Source organism: Mercenaria mercenaria, chromosome 11 (assembly GCF_021730395.1).
Source record: "Mercenaria mercenaria strain notata chromosome 11, MADL_Memer_1, whole genome shotgun sequence".
NCBI lineage: Eukaryota > Metazoa > Mollusca > Bivalvia > Venerida > Veneridae > Mercenaria > Mercenaria mercenaria.
Genome location: NC_069371.1, coordinates 41,787,347 through 41,802,964, shown reverse-complemented (window position 1 = coordinate 41,802,964; position 15,618 = coordinate 41,787,347).

Sequence of the window (15,618 nt, the reverse complement as noted above, 5' to 3'; positions counted from 1 at the left end):
AAAACTACACAATTATTACGAAATGGAAAAACACAACTTTCAGAAAAATTATCAAATAAACTAAAGACTGAAAATCTTAAAATATCTGACTATTGGAAGATACTAAAACAGTTTATATCACCATCCAAAAACACACCAGTTCCACTATTAAATGACAATGGTACTCTTGTAACAGAAGATACAGATAAAGCAAACTTGCTTAACAATTTCTTTCAGTCCCAAACATTACTAGATGACAATAACAAAACACTGCCACACATGCAAACAAATACAAATCATCCAAAACTTGAGACAGTTGTCATCACAGAGGAAGAAGTAACAGAAACAATCAAATCACTTACAGTAGGTAAAGCTGCAGGACCTGACAACGTGAACAACAGAATCCTGAAGGAACTCTCTCAGGAACTTGCAAAACCACCCTGTCAACTTTTTAACATATCTATCAGCACTGGTCAAATGCCATCCAAATGGAAATTGGCACATGTATGTGCTGTTTTCAAGAAGAATGACCCACAGCTAGTCTCAAACTACAGGCCTATATCACTTCTAAGCACAATCAGCAAAGTACTGGAAAAAATCATTCACAAGCATATTTTCAACTTCTTTTCAGCAAATAACACTATCTCAGCTCTCCAATCTGGATTTGTTCCCAATGACTCAACTACCAACCAACTAGTTTCTATATACAATACTTTTTGCAAAGCATTAGATGAAGGTAAAGAAGTCCGTGCAGTTTTTTGTGATATATCCAAAGCTTTTGACCGTGTATGGCACAAAGGTCTTTTGTTCAAGCTGGAATCTGCAGGTGTATCTGGAAGTCTGTTAAAATGGTTTCGTGACTACTTATCTGTGAGAAAGCAGAAAGTTGTTCTTCCTGGAGGTTCTTCTGAAACAGTTTTTATCTCAGCAGGTGTGCCACAAGGTTCTATCCTTGGTCCTCTTCTTTTCATCGTCTTTATTAATGACATTGTTCTCAATATCAGTTCAAATATCAGACTCTTCGCTGATGATACTAGCTTGTACATTGTTGTTGACAACCCGGTCACTGCAGCCGAAACCCTTAATTCAGACCTTATGAAAATAGACGAGTGGGCAAATGAGTGGCTTGTCGATTTCAACCCTAAAAAAACAGATTCACTTCTTATTTCTCGTAAAAATAACAAACCCATGCATCCTCCTCTGTATATGCATGGTGTTCCAATCAACGAGGTGACGTCTCACAAACATCTTGGTGTTGTTTTTTCAAATGACGGAAACTGGCACGAACATGTAGATAATATTAAAGAAAAGTCATGGAAAAGAATTAACATAATGAGAACCTTGAAATTTATTCTGCTGGAGTATTCTGATGTCGTCTGGGATAATATAACCCAGCACGATGAATTTGAACTTGAGAAAATCCAACTTGAAGCATGCAGAATTATTACAGGAACCACCAAACTTGTTTCTTTTGCCAATCTTTATAAAGAGACTGGCTTCCAACCCCTTAAAGTTAGAAGGCAAAAACATAAACTCACTCTTTTCTACAAAATGAAAAATCATTTAACTCCACAGTATCTTTCTTCATTGGTACCTGACACTGTTTCACAAACATCCGTATACAATCTTAGAAATGCCGGTGATTCCAGAAACCTGCTTTGTCACACACAGCTCTTTGCAAACTCCTTTCTTCCATCAACTGTTAGTGACTGGAACCAACTTCCGCTAGACCACAGAGATTCTCCAACATTGGGCATCTTCACAAGACGACTTTATTCTGATGTAACGAAAGTTCCAACTCATTATTATGTAGGTGAACGTAAATTCCAAATTCTTCATGGCAGACTTAGGACACATTGTAGTTCTCTTAATGAACATCTATTCTCTAAAAATATCGTAGACAGTCCACTGTGTGTATGTGGCGAGGTGGAAAGTACACACCATTTCTTTTTCAGCTGTCCTAATTATCAGAGAGAGCGCACAGAACTACTTAACTGTATTAGGCCAATTACCACTGTTACACTAAAAACACTGTTACATGGCGATTCCTCAGTTACAAGCAGACTTAACAACTCCATATTTCTCCATGTACATAAATATATACAGAAGACAAAGAGATTCGATATGTAATTCCTTTATTACCCTTTTTCTTGAACACTAATAGCTGTAATAATAGCTTTGTATTCCAGGTTCTTTGTCAGTTTAGCCCTTCTTTATAGCCTTGACGAAAGTCCTAAAACTCCATGTGTCTTAAGTGACATTTCTGACCTATTGACCCCATTTCCTCTATTTTTCTTCCTTCCTTCCTATCCCTATCTTCTTAGATATTATTGTAAGATAAAGCATTTATAATTTAGAGTTAACTTCATATAAACATTTTAATTTTCTTATCCAAAAATCCTTTTTGTCAATCTGTTTTAAAAATACAGTTGACATATTTTGTCAGATACCATACATAAACGAAGAAACTGCAAGCAGAACAATTATGATGGATTGTTTATATTGTTACCATTGAAATTGTATTAGTTATAGGGAGAGAGAGTTTTAAAAAAGCTTACAGCTTCCTACTCAATCCTATATGTTTGTACATTTAACAATTTAGTGTAACAGATGTAATTATGTCAATAAAATACTGTTTAAACCAATTTCTTAATTATATGTAATGTAATTTAATTAATTTCAATGAAGTTTTTTGGTGTAATTGACAATTACATTTCAATTACTTTCCAGTTACATGGCACACTTTTTAATTCAGTTAGTTGAACACATAGTAGATAAATTAATACCAGTGACACTTCCATTAAACATGCTAATTTGTATTTCATAGCTGTGAAAAATAACAATAGAATATTATGGTAGGTGTTAATCCCTTCGCCAAAGCTCCTTTGTTCTGATGTAAGTGTTTTATTACAGCAAATTGGTAATCTTTGATTACGCTTGTCACTATAGTTTTGAAGAAAACTATCAAAGCATCATTTTGATATTTATTGAAGCAAACATTGAAAAGCCAAGCATTCACTTTAATCATTTTTTTTTTTATCTGATTTGATTTATTTGTGATAAAACATGTCATATTCAATGATACAAAAACAGCATGTGACAACACAATAAAATTATTTTATAAGTTATAACAAGATAATTCTACAGTTTTAGTGTCATAGATATCCTAGGATGACCCACTCATGAATGCAACATAGTGTGAAGGATACAAAATTACTAAATATATGTTATTAAAGAGCTGTCGGAGGACAACAACACTCGATTATTCAACAGCCTTGTTAGTTGAATGAAAATAGAAATTGAAAAAGGGAAATAACTTTGTAAAATTGCAAAACAGTGTTATGGAACCTGTAAAATGCATATCAGTGCATGACAATGGACAATTGTTTGAAGCTTCAATCCATTCCCATTAGTGTGTACTGAGATACCAGCTTACATTCAAAAACTTAACCAAAAACTTCTTAGTATAAAAAGGGACATAATTTTGTAAAAGTGCAAAGCAGAGTTATGTAACCTGTGCATTACATGGTAGATCATGACAGTGAACAAGTGTGTGAATAAAATCTGTAAAAACATCATTTGTAAGCAAAAAATGCAACCAAGAATAATAATAGCAGACTCGGTTTGATTGAGTCTGTTCATGAGAGGTAATGAAATGAAGTTTCAATCCATTCTCATTAGTGGGTAATGAGATTCCAGCTTACATTCAAAAACTTAACCAAAAACTTCTTAGTATAAAAAGGGACATAATTTTGTAAAAATGCAAAGTAGAGTTATGTAACCTGTGCATTACATGTCAGATCATGACAGTGAACAAGTGTGTGAATAAAATCTGTAAAAAGATCATTTGTAAGCAAAGCACGCAACCAAGAATAATAAAAGCAGGCTCGGTTTGATTGAGTCTGTTCATGAGAGGTAATGAAATGAAGTTTCAATCCATTCTCATTAGTGGGTACTGAGATACCAGCTTACATACAAAAACTTAACCAAAAACTGCTAAGTCGAAAAAGGGGCATAATTTTGTAAAAATGCAAAGTAGAGTTATGGCACCTGTGCGGTTTAAGTCAGTTTATCACAGTGCGTAATTGTGTGAAGTTTCAATTCATTCCCTTAAGTGGTTACTGAGATACCAGCTTACATACAAAAACTTAACCGCATCGGAATGCCAACACGGACACGGAGGCCGACGCGGACACGGACGCCGACGCATGAGTGAGTCCATCTAAAATAGTGAGTTACTAGAATACTGATCCATAGTATCTAATTTTTAAACAGATCACAGAACCATGATCATATAAAGTGCGGGCTGAAACTATATTCACATCACAATAAACACACATTTTCTTCAAGGTCTATTGAAACTCACTTTGCACTGAAAAACAAGCTTTGCAATGGAAATTATTTCCTATTGTTTATTGTTCTTTAAAATATCTAGTACAATTAAAATGTAGAGTAAAACCTGATTCAGGCTAAAAACCTTTTATTGTTGATATCTTTTTTGTGTTGTATTGTATGTCCATATCATTCTGTGATATGTAGTTTGTACAGCGCTTTTGAACGTTTATTTCATGGATGAAAAGAGCGCTATAAAAATCTGGTAAATATTAATAATAATAATAAAAGAAACTGGAAAAGCTTGCTGCAGATATGTCCAGCTTTTTGTGTGGCTTTTTATACCATAGCCTTAGAAATAGACACACATTCGGTATTTAGGTAAAAAATTGAATAGAATATCATTAATGAATAGAATCAAATTTATCACTGAGAATTAAAGATATTTTAGTCTGGGTATTACATGAGAAAAGAGAACTCACAGAAATATCTGGCTTTAAAACCATCTTTAGTACTGGAGTACTACTAATTGTATTAAATATTAAAGGATGACTATCAGCTTCTTTTGCTCCAGTTTATTATTTGAAAATATTATGGACTGAGTGATGTTATCCCGAAGGCACACATTTAAGACATGGATGTTTCTTTGTGCATCAATTCAATTTTGAAATAAGAGCCATGTTACACATGGCTAATCCCCCCGCCGGGCATATTATAATTGAAGGCTAAAGTTCCTGGCAAGTTAGTGTCTGAAAGTATTAATTTTGGGGAAAGCTTTGAAGAACCGTTTAGTTGTGGTCCGCATCAGGGGTTTTAAGATGTGGAAGAAGGAATAAGTCAGTAGTGAGGTGGTTTACTGCTAAATTCCGCAACGATCTTTGTCCGGAGCATAACTCCAAAAGTACTGGAGGGATTTTCTTCAAACTTCATACACTGATAGAACACATTGGGAGGAAGTGCAGTGTGCAAGAACAATAACTCTATCTTGCCTATTTTGTGAGTTATTACCCTTTATCATATTTTCTTAAAAAAATTGTCCGGAGCATAACTCAAAAAGTACTGGAGGGATTTTCTTCAATCTTCATACACTGATAGAACACATTGGGAGGAAGTGCAGTGTGCAAGAACAATAACTCTACCTTGCCTATATAGCTATGATGTTTTTCTATATGGCTACTGTAAAAAGAAGGAATGGAAAGCTAACAGGGAACAAGAGTGCCAGAATGTCACAATATATGCCCGTCAAAGCAAATTTCTTTACTCTAGCAGCTGTATTTGCAAATGGAATGTTAATTTTGTGGTTGTTTATTAATCATTGTAAGTCTTTTGTTTTTTAAAGTCCACAAAAAAAACTCCTTACCAGGTAGAGTTACCTTATATATAATAAAATTCACCTAAAATTGGAGAGTAACATCTACGTTGTACCACAGAAAAGTGGTCTTGTTTTTTCCCTAGGGTCAATTATAAAAATGTTACAATATAAGTTATTTATAGTAACAACTAAGGAAAGTTAATCTTTAAAAAAAAAAAAATTGCAAGTCCACACAAAAATCTTTATCAGGTAGAGATTGGTCAAAATACACCTCAAAATTGGATTTAGCATGCTTGTTGTACTACAGAAAAGTGGTCTCATTTTTCCACAACGACTGGTAATGAAAAAGTTACAATAAAAGCTATTTAAAGTAACAACAAACGGAAGAAATTCTAAAGAAGGAAACTACGCATGACACTTCGTCTCATGATGGTGTATAATTGTGCCAAGTTACATCAAAATCCCTCCATGTATGAAGAAGAAATGCTTCGGACAAAGTCATTCTTGTATCTTACCTTTGGTCTCTAAGTGTGACCTTGACCTTAGGCCTAGTGACCTGAATCTTGCGCATGAAACTCCGTCTCGTGGTGGTGAACATTTGTGCCAAGTTATATCAAAATCCCTCTATGCATGAAGAAGAAATGTTCCGGACAAGGTTTTTATTCTTGTACCTTTGACCTCTAAGTGTGACCTTGACCTTAGACCTAGGGACCTGATTCTTGCGCGTGACACTCCGCCTCGTGGTGGTAAACATTTGTGCCAAGATATATCAAAATCCGTCCATGCATGAAGAAGATATGCTCCGGATTTTTTTTTAAGAAAATATGATAAAGGGGAATAACTAAAAAAATAGGCAAGGTAGAGTTATTGTTCTTGCACACTGCACTCCCTCCCAATGTGTTCTATCAGTGTATGAAGTTTGAAGAAAATCCCTCCAGTACTTTTGGGGTTATGCTCCGGACAAAATGTTTTAAGAAAATATGATAAAGGGGAATAACTCAAAAAATAGGCAAGGTAGAGTTATTGTTCTTACACACTGCACTTCCTCCCAATGTGTTCTATCAGTGTATGAAGTTTGAAGACAATCCCTCCAGTACTTTTGGAGTTATGCTCCGGACAATTTTTTTTTAATGTGATAAAGGGGAATAACTAAAAAAATAGGCAAGGTAGGGTTATTTTCTTGCTCACTGCACTTCCTCCTAATGTGTTCTATCAGTGTATGAAGTTTGAAGAAAATCCCTCCAGTACTTCTGGAGTTATGCTCCGGACAAAGATCGTTGCGGACGCATGGACGGAGGGACGCACGGACGGAGAGCATTTCTAATATCCCCTTCGCCTTTGGCGGGGGGATAAATAACTGAAGCATCATCATATGTATATGTAGTTCAAAGTAAAGAACTTTGCTACAGTGTTCATGTAAGAAGCATGTTAGGTTGTTATCAAATTTTGTATTGTAATTGAATGTAGTGAATTACAATTTGCAAGGTAATTGTAATTTAACTAATTATATTACAAAAATAAATGTTTTTGGTTATTGTAATTTAATTTAAAATTTTACAATGTAATTGTAATCTAGTTGATAACATTTTAAAGTAATTGACCCCAGGTCTGTATATGGTAGGCTGTGTTATTCTCCTGGTGTGTATTTTGTCCTTTTTACTTTTCTCGGCTACTTCCTGTAAATGATATCTTCTCATTTGAATACATAATTATCTCTTTCTCTATGAAAACGACAAAATTTATGTAGGTCATAACTGAATCTTAATGACTTCACATTTATGATTTCAAAAATCTAGTCTTGGAATTGAGCTTTGTTATCTATTTAATTTAATCAAGTTTGAAAAACCGGATTTACGAATTCTTAATTTTGGAGGAGCTGAGACACGCAGCGATGCATTCTGTGTGATAATTGATATTATCGGCATTCTATATCAACGTAAAAGTATTAGAAACTATATTAAGCAGATCACGTTTCGGCTTAAATTTCAATCATTTACAAACTTGTTTTTAAAGGTGCCTTACAAAACATGTAACAAGTGTTATATTCACCAATTGTTACAAATAAAGTCGATGCCATCCAAAGGAATTGGCAAATGAAAAAATCCCAAGTGACAAGACACTAACTTACTAAAAGCAAGCTTAATGAAGAGGGAAGATATTTGTTAAAACTTATAATCAATTTTTTTCCTTATTTCCTTATTGCGTTGCACTTTCAAGGCGTTAGATGAGAACAAATTAACTGAGCGAAATATATAGAAAAGAAGTTGATACGAAAAACAATATATAACAGTAAAAATATCCAAGAAGATGCTTTCAATGTTTGGATACATAGAATGCAAAAAAAGCAAAATAAAAAGAAAAATGCAACAACAGTCACGACCTCAAAGATGGATTTATAAGTGAAAACTATTACAAAAGAAGACTGAAACAGACTCAGTGTGATCCAATCAGACTAGAAATATTAACAACACTGAGTCCATGTACGGCACGTAAAGCCTGAACGTCATTTAGGTCATCAAGAGAAACGCAACCGGTTGTCGGAATGTTGGTAATAAATTTGACCCGCATTAGTCAAATGTTTATCCAGACTTGCTAGAACCAAGAACAAGCACTTAATTCTGTTTTAACTGATAAATTCATCATAACTATGATTATTGAAATTTTAATATTTTATCTCTTAAAGTACCGACAACTGCAACACCTGTTCCTTTTTATACATACATTTGGCGTCTTTAAACATAATTAACCCTCATCGGTGCTGGTTCGAGCCTCATTTACTCAAGGCTTGGAATTCTCCTTATGAAGAAGCCATCCGACAGGCATACGGAAGGCAGTCCACTCTTGATTGAGCACCTTGGGTCTTCCTCCATCATTTAAGCTGGAAAATAGCCATATGACCTATAACTGTGTCGGGGCGACGGTAAACCAACAAAATAAAGAAAAAATAAACATTATTAAATTATATCATTTATACTCTATTTTGACGCTTTAAAGCATCACTAGCCTGGGAATCCAGTCTGACAATTTCTAACTTTTTTTCTACCTGCAAATTGACAGCCTGGGGAAACCTGTTTTCCGACCGCAGCGCCACCTATATTACACCCGAAATATGTGGGTGTCTGATAAAGAACGATAACTTCTGAAAGCAATAATCCATGACTAAAAATAGAAACGGAATTCTCACGGAAAAGACAGATCGGAATCGTATACTTCCGAAGGGTTCCGAACATTTCCGGGCCATAGACAAATACCAGTTTTTACCTCCCATAGCTTTTCCAGCAAGTTGTAATAACTTTTAAATATGTCAGCAAACTTAAGTTTGCGTCATAGCCATCAAGATGTTATATAAATGCAGACCTAGTGATCTACGAAAATTGCCGAGTTTTCAGCAGAATTGCCTCGTTTTCGTTTCAAACAAGCGCAAATATGATCATATGTTAATTAGGCTAATTATAGAAAATCGATAATCAGCACTGACATGGAAACTCCTTCAGATTTCCCCAGGCGTTGATAATATCAGAAACTCGATGAATGCCAATTAACACTAATTAGCGCAAATTAAGTGGGATCAATGCATAGATATTATGTATTATTTCTTCTAACAAAGCACAAATATTATCAACGGCTTCCCAGGCTAAAGCATCACTTGTTGCTCAATATTTATCGTAACAAACCGAAAAAAAATATATTAAAAGGTTAAATTAGACCAACGCTCAAATAGAAAAATGCGATGGACCAATGTGAAATACATTGCTATTGCTATTGGATGGACAACTCTAACAAAATGACTTGCTATAATAAATTAATAATAAAATCAGTAAGATCAAAGTTAAACTTACCCTATTCTGCACGCATATGTAATACGTCAAAGAAGGCGTTCATCCAGAGCTCTTTCCTCACTCTGAGTGGGTTAAGGTCTTGATTTCCATAAATTTCAAAAGAGAAATATTGTTCACAGAAACTAAAAACATAGAAAATATAAAACCCGATTTCGTTGACATATGTTTTGCATATTTTGAGAAAAGTCATTGCAATGATAACAATAATAAGAAAGTAAAGAACTTGTGAAATATCATCAATAATAGTCAAACACATAAAGATAAAAACGTCGCTAGAATTGATAAATGAGCACACGATGCACTTAGACAACAGGTTACGATATATAACAATAAATAGCATTTATGTCGTCTGGTAGGACGATTTCGCTAGAACTGCCACTCGCACATTAACTTGTCAACAAGCTAACGCAGACAAATGTAATGAACAGTTAGACGAAAACGACATATGTTCACCTAACAGTAAATAACATGAATAATACTTGAATTAATTCTTTCACGCTGATTTAAGTACTTAATCATTTATAGGGATGGATGTCTGTCTCTCAAAAAGTGAGGTTACATGTACAATATACTATAGTACAAATTGTTATGCTTTATCAATTACTGTGAAATCATTAATATTCGTGGGGGACTAATTTTCGTGGATTTTGCGGTTATTCCACGAAATTTAATCCCAACGAACAAGTAAAATTCCCATTCATTTTATGCTCAGAAGTTGAAAGCCACGAATTTATATCCCCACGAAATTGCCGTTTTGACAAAAACCACGAAATTTCATGCCCATGAAATTAAATGACTTTACAGTACATTGCAAAACAATTGTTGAAACGTATAAAATGGTCCATAAAATGACGTTTAAAACCTAAATCCAAAAGGCTAAAGGATTTTTTGTATCCAAGCCTTTGCCTTTGGATAACTTCAACATGTACTGAAGTGAAAATGAAATGCATTACTATTTCTTTCATATGAACTACTTTTAAACAGTCGTCATGAAGATTGAGTAAAATCGAATAAAATTTTAGCTAAAAAATTGGCATTATCATCTAACTGTATAAAAGAAAATAATACTTTTTTTTAAAATAAGTGGCGAATTTCATTATAAATCAAATAAAACACAGAGTGTTTCATTTTTGGCAGTTCTGGCCAGAGAAGGATTAAAAATTCGTAAGAATAAAGGAATGGAAACAAGAATCGTAGAAATAAGTTGTTCGATAACATTTAAAGTCAGAAAAGGCGCAGGTGGTCGTTGGGAAAGACGGGAATTCTTATCAGTCTCTTATGAAAGAAACATACCAAAACTGTGAAATTAACTCCAAGATATAGAAAAACCATAAAACATTATATCAAGTTTAATAACCAGACAAACTTCCAATAGAAATTTATTGTTTCTTTTATTGTTCATTGACTTTTCATATAAAGGTGCTTAATATGTATTTCTAAAAAGAAAACAATAGATCATTAAAAGCGTACGTTTAGTACAATATAGTTATTTACATATTGCCACCAAAGTTCGTATTTAATATAAACATGTGTTCCATAAAACATGCATTTGCTGTAAAAATGTTGAAACTTTGATATTGTCATTGATAATAGTATTTTATAGGAAAACAATAACAATTAAGTTTTTACAGTCTACTGACATTTAGATTTTTGTGTAAATACGACTTTTATATTAATATGTGATTCTATTATAAGACAAAGTTATCCTGAACTAAGGGATAATAACACGGTATAGGAGAACAATAACGATTAATGTTTTACGGTCTACTTTTATTACTGTTTTTGTGAAAATACATTTTTTTATGAATATGTGATTGTATTATAAAAATCAAAGACAAATATCAAACAGGGAATGCCACGTACCAAAATCGCAGCCTCCCCAAAACGAAACCTACAGCACGCAGACGTGCACACCACACACACACACACACACACACGCACACACACAAAGCCAACACACAAGGACAAAACGAACAAACAAAGGAACACAGTGGGGCACCGCCTTGGAACGGTCAGTAGTAAAAAGTCGCGCAATACTTCCGCTGAAGAACTCGTGCATATTTCCTGATAAAAAGCTAATAACCTAAAAATATGACGCATTTATTACATAGAAATAGAAAATGTGGAAACTTCACAGGTCGCTCAACACGACATAAACGAAAATGTTGCAGGCTCGGTTTGATTGAGCCCGTTCATGGACGGTATCGGAAATGCATGCTACCGTACAGACACAGCTATCCTGAACTAAGGGATAATAGTACGGTATAGGCGAACAATAACGATTAATGTTTTACGGTTTACTTACATTACTATTTTTGCGAAAATACGATTTTTATATGGATATGTTATTGTAATATATGAAACAGCTATCCTGAACTAAGGGATGTAAAGCATGTTATTTTGATGTAAAGTAAATGAAGTAGGAGCAAACAAAATAAACAAGATAGTCCATTTTAATATGACTAAGCACACAATATACGGTGGGCATATAGCCTGACTGTGCTATCGCCTCGGGTTATATGAATCTCAGCAGGCTATATGCCCAACGTATATCCCGTCAGAAACCTTTATGACGAATTTATAATACTGCAAATTTGCGTATTTGGTCTCAATAGCAACGATTTTCCTTAGTTTGACAAATATTACTATTTTTTCAATTCCCCACTTGGTGCCTCATTCCGCACCTTGTTTTTTCGTACGTTTCCGTAAGAGACGCGGAAACATACGAAGATAACGGTGGGTTTGCATATTTTTGGTTGCAGAAGAAATTGGACATACAAATGGAATTGTTAAATGTTTTAAGTAAATTTACAGCTAGTTTCGAGTTTCTCGAGTAAGAACTTGGACTGTACTTCTGTAGTAAAGGTAACTGAAGTAAAACTTGCATATTCGTTGAATCTCAGCTGTTCAGCCTCGGGTCACGTGTACTTTTAACCTTAACACGGAAGTAGAATGAATATATCACGATGTGCATATAACGTGGAATTCTAGGAAAAATCAAATGTTAGATGTCAGATCATCTAAGTGCAATCAGATGATGTTATTCAACTTGATGTGGCTGCATTGAACGGGACGTCATTTCAGAAACAGAATCCAGGAATCATAAGAGAAATGTAGGTATTTCAGAATATGGTAGCAGCAGTAGCAATAGTAAAAACGTAAAACGTTCAATATTTTTTCTGCAGTTGCTGCTACTACTACTACTACTACTGCTACTACTACTACTATAAATTCCACGGTTTTGCTACAGCCTCTTCTGCAAATTTTATGTTTTAGGTATTGCTACTGCTGCTACTGCTACTGACCGTTCCATTTCTGGCTACTGCAACTGATTCTGCCTTTTTCATGTTTTTGCTTCTACTGATACTGCCAGTTTCACGTTTTTGCTACCAATGCTACTGCTGCTACTGTTACTGTTCATTTAAGTTTTTGCTACTGCGACTGCTGTTACTGCTATTGCCAATGCTAGGGTTTTGCTACTGCTCTAGTTGCTACTGCTACCGCCCATTTCATGTTTTCGCTACTGTTATTGTTACTGCCGATGTCACGTTTTCGCTAATGCTACTGCTACTGCCCATTTTATGTTTTTGTTACCGCTGCTACTGCTACTGTCCATTTCATGTATTTGCTACTACTACTGCTGTTACTGCTACTGCCAATGCAGGTATGTGCTACTTCTGCTACTGCTACTGCCCATTTCATGTTTTAACCGCCTCGGTAGCCTAGTGGTAGAGCGTCCGCTTCGAGTGCGGGAGGTCGTGGGTTCGATCCCCGGCCGCGTCATACCAAAGACGTTAAAAATGGTATTAGTAGCTTTCTCGCTTGGCGCTCAGCATTAAAAGGATAGTGCTAGGACTGGTCAGTCCGGTGTCAGTATAACTGGGTGGGGTATCATGCCACGAGTCTACGACGTGATATTCCAGTGAGGCAGCACTATAAAGTTGGGCATTGTGCTCACTGCTACAAGTAGACACCGCCGTTTATATGACTGAAAAAATGTTGAAAAAGATGTTAAACCGAACACACACACACACACACACACACACACACAAACATTTCATGTTTTTGCCACTGCTACTGCCAATGTCACGTTTTTCTACTGCTACTGCATATTTCATGTTTTTGCTACTCGTACTGCTGCTACTTCCAATTTCACGTTTTACTACTACTGCTGCAGTAACTGCCAACTTCAAATCGACTTGGGAGGTTCGCGTTGTATTAAAATTCATTCCGCTGGAGGGTAAATATTGTATCTGTCTCGTCGTACAAGTTAGATATAGACAAAGTGTGCAGTTGTCATAATAACAACCAGTTTCCTCTTGAAAGTTAAATCGCTATTGTCAATTAGATATCTGTATCGTTAAATATCTTGTATAATTTGTCCTCTGTTCCCTCCTTCTGCACACATATCTATATTTATACTATTCTGATAAAGGAGATTATTGTATGCTTATAAAATTCTGTAAAATGTACGGCTTTTATTTCACAAGTAAATACAAACAGGAAGAAAACAAACTCCGTATTGTACTAAGCTTAAATTTAAGTCCGTATCATGCGTCTGTTCGGATTTCTTTCATAATATTTACAATCTGGTTCTGTGTGTACTTAAAACAGAAAAACACTTCTGAAAACTTAACCATGTAGATTCTGTATTCTAACTACAGATGATAATATGATAATATTTTTGTATTCATTGTAGATGTCATATGTACAGGAAGCGTTAGAATCTAGCTTGCGTAAACAAAACTGACGCTATGACATTAAAAATAGCGAACTAAACGAAACAGTGCAATTTTAAATTATCATCCGTAACGTTACGGTATGATTTTGTTTTGTACAATACGTTTTAGAAATTGGAGTCATATAATAAAAGCGTCATTACAACAGTATACTGAACTGAAATGTTATATTTAGCTCCCTCGTACATTTGATTAAACCGGATCCCAATCGGAGCTTGCGCGCCTCGGTTGATCAAGGTCCGGTAATTCCACTCGAGACGAATACAACGTACAGAATCGGGCATTATTCATGGCCGTCTGCTATATCTTTCCATAACAGTATTAATGTATATTGTGGTCTGGAGTGCGGAGTGTGGCTCTGGTAGTTATATCACTTTTATAACTATTTTATTAAAATGTCTTACGATTAATTCTTAATAAATAACGTTTATGTATATATTACTGGCAATCATATTGCAGTCAGTAAAATGTAATTTTGACTTTGTTTCAGAAAGGATATTTTATAAAATCAACCTTCTGAAAAAAAAACACAGTTTTTCAAATTTATAACTTTGAAATAGGAAAATACATTTTTGATCATACAATATAAAAGGTAATGTAAAAATAAAAAAGATCCTACTACCCCACTTGTGTACCTTCGAATTAAGTAAAGTTTGATCTTGCAAAATGATGAAGCAAACATGATTGATTTAGGCAGATCGAACAGTTAGTGATATTTTTTACCATTTAGAAAGCAATATTTATGAAATAGAAGAAATTTATAATAGAGCGAATGTTGCTCTGAATGAGATGCAATCTTTTATTTCAACCCATGTGTTCTTTGAGCAGCCAAATCATTGTAAAAACATGTTGCAAATATATCCTCGTAAAAGTAAGATTCTAGTAGAAACAAATTGTCTTCCGAATGACATTTTAATCGCCATTTACGTCTTATTTTCAAATCAATTCGTTTCGACAACACACATCAAAACAGTGTTGTTATTTGGAGCACAAAGCACATGTAAGCTCCCGTCCGTTCACGTAAGGTGGACATTTCAATGATCCGCAACGTGCCTCCACGAAATAGAACAGCTTTCCATAGGAAACAGATGCTCTTCCAGTTATAATCTCTGGGTCGACATCAAGGCAAACAAATTCGGTGCTTGCATGATGGGATTCATGTCAGCTGGTTAGATATCCGCTATATTCCAACGTCCAACCATCATAACAGATGTTTCGACCTGGTACAAACAGAACACTTGGCCTCTTCGTCCTACATACACTGCAGGGTACATCGTTGTGGATCATAGTCTTGCCAAAGAACTTTTTTATATTTCAACCGTAGAGTTCATACTCTGCTCCATAGACAGTCCCAGCCTCCTGCTCTGAATCTTCATACACACTCCATACTGGTTCCTCGGGTAAACACAAATAATTG